Here is a 9,231-nt window from a genome sequence, read left to right on the forward strand (position 1 = left end):
CAATATCCTCTCTATGTTTAAACTCTTTTCTGGATCATGAACATGTGTATAGGGATTACAGAAAAGCATTGCTTAGAATTTGATTGGTTCTAATTATGCAGACTGTTGAAGCTGACTAGGGATTTGAGGATGTTTAGACCCATATGGTAACTCCCCTGCTTAGAAAAACATAACACTCATGACTTTTACTTTGGTGTTTGGAAGCTATTCTTCTTGGACTTCATGAGGATAAAAAGAAGAAAATTTAAGAACTGAATTGTGTCCTCTGAGATTGGATGTTTCAGTTTTGGTGTGTTTTTAAAGAGTTTGGTGGTTGAACTTCATCATGGTTTCTCATAGTAAATTATTTCCCAGTGTGTGGAAGGAGATAAAAGATCCCAGGTGATAGGTTTTCCTCGTACCTGGCTGATGAAGTCTCTCCAAGTGCACGGCTCTCTCCTCGGTGACTTTCATCTGCTCTGCTCCAGGGCTGCGATTTCAGCTTTCTCCCTCCAGCAGCCACACTGGCTGCTCGGTACACGCAGCTCAGGGCTGAGTCCAGCTCCCGACTCTTTTGCGCCCCTGTGCTAATTTTTCAACTGGGTGTCAATACTCTCCCCAGAGATATCTGAAATATTTTCAAGATTTTTAAATCAATTTGTGTTTCATGCATTGATTAAGTGGTTTGTTTAAACAACACATTGCAAATTTTATTCTCCACCAGAACACTTAGGAAAGGAATGTCCCCCTAAAATCAGTATACAAAGATTTGGTTTTGTTTATGATTAGCTAAATCAGAAAGTTTAAAAAGTACTAATCTGAAACTACCTTGTATGATATGACAATGGTGGACACCTGTTATTACACATTTGTGGAACCCTCTAGAATATGCTGCATGCAGCAGGTGCGAGCCCTCAGGCAAGCTGTGGATGCTGATGGATGTGTTAGGGCGGGTCCATCTGTGGCAGCCATAATGGTGGATATGGGTTATTATATATTTGTGGAAGCCCATAGAATGTTCCACCGCAGGAGCGAGCCCTCTTGTAAGCAATGGATGCTGGGTGATGTCATCGGTCAAGCTGGGTCCATCCATGGCAGCCAGTGCATGCTATTTTGAGAAGCGGGGCGTGGTTGGGGAAGTGTACATACTGCAGAATGGGGCTGTATGGGAAATCTCCATGCCCTCTGCTCCGTTCTGCTACAGACCTAAAACTGCTCTTTAACAAAAGTCTTTTTTTTTTATTTTTGAGACAGAGTCTTGCTCTGCCACCCAGGCTATAGTCCAGTGGTGCAATCTCGGTTCACTGCAGCCTCTACCTCCAGGGTTCAAGCGATTCTCCTGCCTCAGCTTCCCAAGTAGCTGAGATTACAGGTGCGCACCATCACACCTGGCTATTTTTTTTTTTTTTTTGGTAATTTTAGTAGAGACAGGGTTTCATCATGTTGGCCAGGCTGGTCTCAAACTGCTGACCTCAAATGATCTGCCTGCCTTGGCCTCCCAAAGTGCTGGAATTACAGGCGTGAGCCACCACACCCAGCACAAGGAAGTCTATTTTTAAAAGAAGACTGACTTGGGACAATGAAGGAATGAAATAGTTGGCTTGGTGGATTTGACAGACACGGGACAAGGTAAAATGGGTTAAAGAATATGACGCCGTTGCTGCAGCGTGAACGGCCAGGAACAGCACATATACCAACCGATGTGGCCTGGCGTCCCCAGCCATGGCACCAGGGCTAAAGGGAGAGTTAGTTTGAACAGGATTGAAGTTTGACCAAAGAGTAGGAGATGCACAAGCCTGGAGGGAGGTGAGAGTCGTTGCCGGGAGACAGCTGAGGCGCCTGACCTGGAGTTGAGGATGAAGTGGAGGCGGGGAGGAGCCCATGGCGGCGGGGGAGGTGACACGGTGGCTCCCTGCTCCTCCACCTGCGCGCCCCCCTGACTCTTTCTGGGTATGTTTTCTAGAGTTACTGTTACAAAGTAAAACAACACCAGTTTGTTCTCTGTATTCTAGAGAAGTTCAAAATCATGGTCCTGGCAGGGTAGGTTCCTTCTGAGAGGTCTGAGGGGAATCTGAGGCCTCTTCTCCGGCTTCGGGGGCTCCGTGTGTCCTGGCGTGGCTCCCGGCTGTCCTGGCCTGGCTCCATCCCTGCAGCTGCATTACTCCAGTGGTGGCCTCTGTCTTCACGTGGCCCATTCCGTGTGTATCTCTGGCTGTCTTCTCTTCTTAAAAGGACATTGGGCATGGGGTTCAGAGCCTGCCCTACTTGAGGAGGCCCTCATCTTCACAAAGGACATCTGGAAAGAGTCTGTCTCCAAATGAGGACCATTCTGAAGCTCCAGAATTCAGGAAAAGTAATGACTTTGCAAATGGATTTACAAGTGCCACTTACAGAGTAGATGGCGAGCTTCTCGGCCCGTTTCCCTGACACACGTTGGATGCTCCCTACGTCTGGCCGAGCGGATCCCCAGATGCTTTGCCGCACCTCACTCCTGAAGCTGCAGGATGGGCGCGTTTCTTACTTCTTAGAGGAAGCATTATTATCGTTCAAACTTTTCGAACAAGTTGTACAAGTTGTAAAATTAAATTTAAAACTATAAATAAGAAATTGACTTGAAATCATGACTGTATTTCATCAATTCTATGATACATTATTTTTTCCACGTTTTAACTTTCCTGAAAAATGAAGGCCTCCCCAGCCGCCAGCACCCCAGGACACAGCAGCCTTCTCAGCTCAGCGGTCGTGGCCCACACGTGCCCTGCCACTTCCCACTTCCCTGAGCCTGCGCGTCACAGGCTTTATACACCTGCATTTAATTATGGTTCAAAATATTCAACATGTCTTCATAAAAATTACACCATGGCTGGGCACATTGGCTCAAGCCTGTCATGCCAGTGCTTTGGGAGGCTGAGGCGGGCAGATCACAATTCATAGCTCTATTTTATGAAACATAATATATCTTCTGGATTGGGGTACTGAATAATGAACCTCTATGCACGATTGCTCTGTGAATAGTTCCACTATTGAGACTTTTGTTGTTGTTTTTGATTCACTTTTGCTCATTTTATATCACAGAATTCACACCAAAAAATTGTTTAGATTCAAGTTCATGTCATAAGTTTATTCATAAACACGCTGGAACAGACAGGAAGGGCAGGAAGGGAACATGATGGCCCCATGGCCTGCCACCCTGATCGTGGGGAGACTGAGGCCACGGATGGGAGGAGCCTCCAGGGACAGGGCCAGTGTCGCTGCGCCATGTGTCCCCTTCAAGCCAGCCTCTGTGTCTCCCTGACCGGGCTGCTTTTGGTAGTGCCAGGCTGTAGTGGGGAGTGTAGGATGGCGCCTAAGGGGCCAGCTCCTGGGGGTCAGTCGGGAACACCCAGGGCAAGCAAAATCTTCTGTCTCTGGAGGCACTCAAGTCACTGCAGCTGTGGAGGGGGTAGTGGACGCACCGTCACAGAGGGAGGAGGGGTCTCCTCTTTAGCTGGAAGTGGCAGAGGAGCCCACGCAGCCCCAGGAAGGAAAGAGCTGGAGCGGCGTCCTTCAGGAGGTCTCCAGCTTCCCACAGGCCAGAAGCATGCAGTGCCCTGGAGCTCACCTGCGGGGCTCCTCCTCCTCCCTCCCGCCTTCCTTCCTCTTCCTTCCTCCTTCTTTCCCTCCACCCCTTCCTTTCATCCACCCACCCTCCCTTCCCTCTTCCTCCCTTTCTTTCTTGCTTCCCTTCCTGCTTCATTTCTTTTTCTTCCTCCCTCCTTCCCTTCTTACTTTCTGCCCCTTCTCTCTCCCCACCCTTTTCTTACCTTTTTTTTTTTTTTTTTGGTAATGGATTCTTTCATAGTGTAATTAGAAATGAAGTCTATTAATAGGCCAAAATATTATATTTTTATACATAGGATACATGCAATTTTCAATGGGCAATTCCCTAAAGCAAGTTTATGCCTCCCAAATCACCCCAAAGAAGGCCCTACCCAGCCTCTGCCCCTCCTGGGGAGACCCCCGAATCCCTGCCTGTGCCTCTTCTAGGTTTAGGACAGAAACCCGCCCAGTGTTTCCTTTTCAAGATGGTTTATCCTTGACTTGGGACCTAGGACCTTGGTCTTCACAAACAAACCCTCTTCCGTCTAGTGGCCCAAAGCCAAGGCCACCCTCCTCTGCACCTCTGCAGCTCCCTGCAGCTGGGTCTGAGCAGGGACTGGGCACATTTAGGTGGGGAGGGGGCACCAGAGTCACCCTGGAAGCTGGGGCAGGAGCTCAGACACCGTCTCCTCCCCGGCATGTCGTCAGCTGAAAACTTCTGGACTGGCAAGGTGGGGACTCAGCCTGCCTGTGCCTGTTACCATGCCACCTTGGAAAGCCACCTTCCTCCTCCCTGTCCTCCTATCAGGGAGATCATGACCTCTCACCCCCCAAAGCTGGGTGACAAGGTCCCGGGCACAGTGGGGAATCCAGGGCAGAGGGAAGGAGGCTAGACCCCACAGGAGCCAGGGGTGGTGGGTCAGACCCTGCTCCGGTTGTTGTGGAAAAGATATGCCCAAGAAAGGACCAAGGGCTGCACATGGGCCAGGCTGGTGTCTGAGTGGAGAGCTGCAGCAGACCCTGCTTCCCCGGCCCTGCACCTGCTTGAAGCCCAGCAAGTCGCCCGAGCTGCACTGCTGTTTCTGCATTCCAGTCTTCCGCCCAGCCTGAGGTCCAGAGGAGAAGACAGCCCCACCTCAGGGCTGCAGGAGAGGCTGTCCAGGCACTGGGGAGCTTTCCAGACGGCAGTAGCACAGGGACACCGTGATGCCATCGCACGTGTGTTTCAGAGCTTGAGCCAGCACTGGAGAGCGTTCCTGGTTTCCAGACAAGCTCCATGGCAAAGCCTGGGGCACAGGTGCCTGACCTGCGGCTCTCAGCCATAAGCTCACACCTCCGTTCAGACCCGGCTCATCCCGGGGCCCTATTCACTTGCTGTTCTTGCTGATGGTTTGGCTCTGCCCTCCATCCAAGATCCACACCCTCCAGCAGCTGATCTGTGCCACTTCCACCAAGCACACCTGTCCTCTCCAAGGAAACCCCATGTCCTGCTGCAGTTAGAAAGCAGGCAGCATCCCATTTCCCTGAAACATTCATCAGGCACTTTTCTAAAAGTGTTGGCTTGCACTACAACACAGGGACTTGCTCCTTCGTAGAAATCAGACTCTGACCCTTCCTAGGAAGTGGACTATGAGCCATGGGTGCCCACTTGACCTCATCCCTGCCCACCGGGGGTGAGGCTGGGTGCCTGGCAGTCACGCTGCCGCAAGGAACCACCTGTGGAGATTCTCTGTTCAGCACCCTTCTCTGTTGTCACAGTGTCTAATCTCTGAGAATGCCCTAATTTCTCTCATTCTCTAAGCCTGCCATCAGGGCTGAGACAGGCTCATCCCTCTCAACAGATAAGATTAGTCGATCATGTAAAGTCAAAGGGGGGTTATAATGCTGTAATACACTGAGTCAAATTAAATGCATTTTGTTTGCACATCAGAAGATCCTGTTGCCAGGCTTCAGTATCTTCCACTGGGCATAATAAATTGCCAATAAAACACAAGCGAATGGGGAAAACCCTCGAGCAGAGAGTAAGAACAAAGTGAAGACGGTGGTTGCTTTTTTGCTCCATTTCTGTTCAACCCAGTCAATGGGATGCTTCATTCCAACAGTGCCTCTCATTTTTAATTTCGAGTGGGGACGACAGCACCAGAGAGCTCTGTTTTGAATGACTGCTTCTGGCTTTCTGTCTTGTGGCACTTCACACTCAGCATCCTGTCTATACATGGCATGCGTCTAAAACACCAATCACTGGGGACCTGCAGGGACAGTCTGGAAGTTCCCGGGTCCACAAATGCAGCATCGACCCAGGATGTTCACAGCACCTACTCTGCTCCTTTCTCAGCCACTCTGGCCTCTAAATGCAGTCTCCAATATTATCCAAATAATAAGATAAAATAAAGGCCTTTCTTTGAAGATTCTAAGAATTCTCCAAGAAACAATGAAGACCAGGGAATACTCACAGGCAGGAGAGACCCCCAGCAAATGTCTCAGATTTACTGGAGACTGATCTTGGCACTGGTGAACATAGACAAAATCTTTACAAAGACATATATTAATAAACTTCATGTTTGTGATCTTTCAGATGTGACAAGGTCACTGTCTGTGTGGACCTGGGCGGCCCCTCCTCAAGTCCCCCACCCTGGCGTCCCCCCACATCACCTGCGTCTTTGGAAGCCTGACGGTCCTCCGATACAGCCCTGGCCAGGTGTGGACGCGCCGTGGCGTCCCATGGCTAATCACCGCCTGTGTCAGCGCCATCTTGGTATGTTACGTAATGTGGTTATTTCCAGGATGAGGCAGCAAAGCTAGAGTGTCAAGTCTTTTGCAGAAGGAACAGTAGTTTCTCAGAGAAAACAGGTGAAACGAAAACCTAATGAGGACTCCTGGCGTCCACTTGGAATGTCGAAAGGCAGGAAGCGCCTCTCTCCTGCAGCACAACAGCAAAGTTGGGACAGATGTGGAGTCACAACTTTTCTTTTCTTCTGAATCTGTAAGAGAGCTGAGGGCAGAGGCCATCGATCAACTCAGAATCCAAGGAGTCACAGAGGCCTACGGAGAAAGGCAGACACATTTCTGTTGCTGGCCAGGCGGAGGGCAGCAGGCACCGCCCAGGAGGCTTCAACTGTGTTGGTTACTAAACAGCGATAGGCCACGTGTGGCCTGGCGAGGGGACGCAGGAGCCTGGGGCCTGGCACAGGGGAACTGCTCACGTCCGTGGACTCTTACCTGTGCGCCTCACTGGGTGTTCACAGAAAGGTTTGGCCGGCAGGAGTCCCAAAGCAGCATCCCTCAAGGTGCGTGGGGTGTGGGGGTGTGGGGGGCAGAGAGCAGCATCCACTGTGGGGAGTCCCCTCTCTTCTCTGGAGCACAGTCTCCAACCACTGGGGAAGCCAGAAACGCTGTCCCTCTCTGGGGGCTGGAAGAAGCTGATTGCAGATGGGAGAATGGAAGTAGCAGAGGTAAATTAGGTGTTTGCAGCATATGTAAAAGTAAAATAGACGAAAAAGTAAGAAAGATCATTGATGGGAGGACTGGACTGCCAAGGGCGAGAAAGTCCACGCACATGGCAATGGCACGCGTGCAGGCGGCCTTCACCAAAGACCAAGCACTACAGCAAACAACGGAAACTAGAAAACGGACAGAAACGGCAAGCTGACCACAGGGTGGATTTTACCTAACCACATCAATAATTACATTTAAAAAAGCAGGCTAAAGACACCATTAATAGAGTTCATCGTATTGGATAATGAGTAAGACCTGGCTATATTCTGCCTACAGAAAACCCACTTTAAATATAAAGGAAAAGACGGATTAGAATTAAAAGGGTAGAAGGTAATATACTACGCAGACATGAATTTAAAGAAAGCTGGAATCGCTATATCAATTAATATCAGACACCGTAGATTTCAGAACAAGAATTTTGCAGGGACTAAAGAGATGGTGGTGAGGAGTCAGTTGTCCAAGACAACGTATACAAATCCTGAATGTTCTGAAGCTAAAATTCAAGGTTCAAAGCAAAGCTGGTAGAACTGCAAAGAGACGGAGAAATTCAAATTATCCTTGGAGATTCCTGCAGCTCTTTCTCAGCCACTGGCAGATCTACTAAACAAAAAGTTAGAAAGGATAGAGAAAAACTGAACATCCTCAACCGCAATAGAATTTAACCAACATTTATAGAATACCCCGTTTAAGAACATACATATTCTTTTCACGTTCACACATTTACCAAGATAGACTCTATTCTGCTTCTTCAAAAAGGCTTAATTTTTTAAAGGATTTAAATCATATGATGTATGTATGTTCTTTGACCAAACATAATTAAATTATAAATCACTAATCTAATAATCCAACAAATGCTAAAGTGTTTGTAAATTGAATGAAACACTGCTAAATAATCCAAAGGTAAAAGAAGGCATCATAAGGAAAATTAGAAATTATTTTGATCTAAATGAAAATAAAAGACACAACATATCAAATTTCTGGGGTGTTACTAAGGCATTACTTGGGGAGAAGTTGATAGCAATGAGCATTTACATTGGAAAAGAAGAAATGCTTCAAAGCAATCACCCCAGTACACACTCTCAGAAATCAGAAAAGAGAAGCAATTAAAATATGAAGTAAACAAAATAGTGAAAATGCAAATATCAGTGAAAAGAAATCAAATAGAAAAGAGGAAAGCAGAAAAGAAATTAGAAAAAACAAAAGTTAATTCATTGAGAAGATCACTAAAATTGTAGGATCCCTAGACAGAACAACTGGGAATAAAAGAGAGGCAGAAAGTACCAGCATCAGGTAACAGAGGCGGTTTCACTGTGATTCTACAGGTACCCAAAGGAGAGCAGGGGGGTGTAAGGAACAACCCTACTCGCACACATTTAACAAGTCAGATAAGATGGACAGCTTTCTTGAAGGACACATAGTTCCAAATTTTATGCAGCAAAGAAGTTGAACAGATAACTTGAATAGCCCTATGTCCATTAGTAAAATTGGATTGTAATTTGGAACCTTCCCAGAAATGAAATTTCAGGTCCGTGTGGCTTCATGGATGAATTCCATTAAACATGTAAGGAATAAATAATACCAGCTTTAGATAATGTCTTCTAGAAAATCGAAGAGGAGAAAATTTTTTGTACTCACCCCATAAAGCCAGCTTTACTCCAAAGCAAAAACATTACCAGAGAAGAAAACTATAGACCAATATTCCTTAATAACACAAATGTAAAATTTTAAACAAAACTTAGCAAATTGAATCTAAAAATGGATTTTATGCAAACACCCTCCACTTTTCCCAAGAATGTAAATTTTATTTAACATTTACAGAGAAATCCAATATAACTCACCATATTAACATAAAAAAGAAAAGCAATATGGTCATTTCTATGGAAGCAAAAAATATTATTTGACAGAATCTGACATCAATTCATGATTAAAAACTCTCAGCTATCTAGAAATAGACGGGAACGTCCTCAACCTGATAAAAAGCATCTATGAAAACCCTACGGCTGACACCATACTTGATGGTGAAGGAGTGTGTATTTGTATGCGTTGGCAAGGGAAAGTTCACAGAAGATGGCTAGAGGAGTCTAGACCTCACAGCAATTGTGCCTTTGTGGCCATTTCACTTTACATCTGCATTTATGTTGGGAAGGACAGATCAACCAACCAGCTTTTGCTGATAAA

This window comes from Sapajus apella, unplaced genomic scaffold, assembly GCF_009761245.1.
Source record: "Sapajus apella isolate SASKATOON/1434 unplaced genomic scaffold, GSC_monkey_1.0 scaffold30, whole genome shotgun sequence".
Taxonomy (NCBI): Eukaryota; Metazoa; Chordata; class Mammalia; order Primates; family Cebidae; genus Sapajus; species Sapajus apella.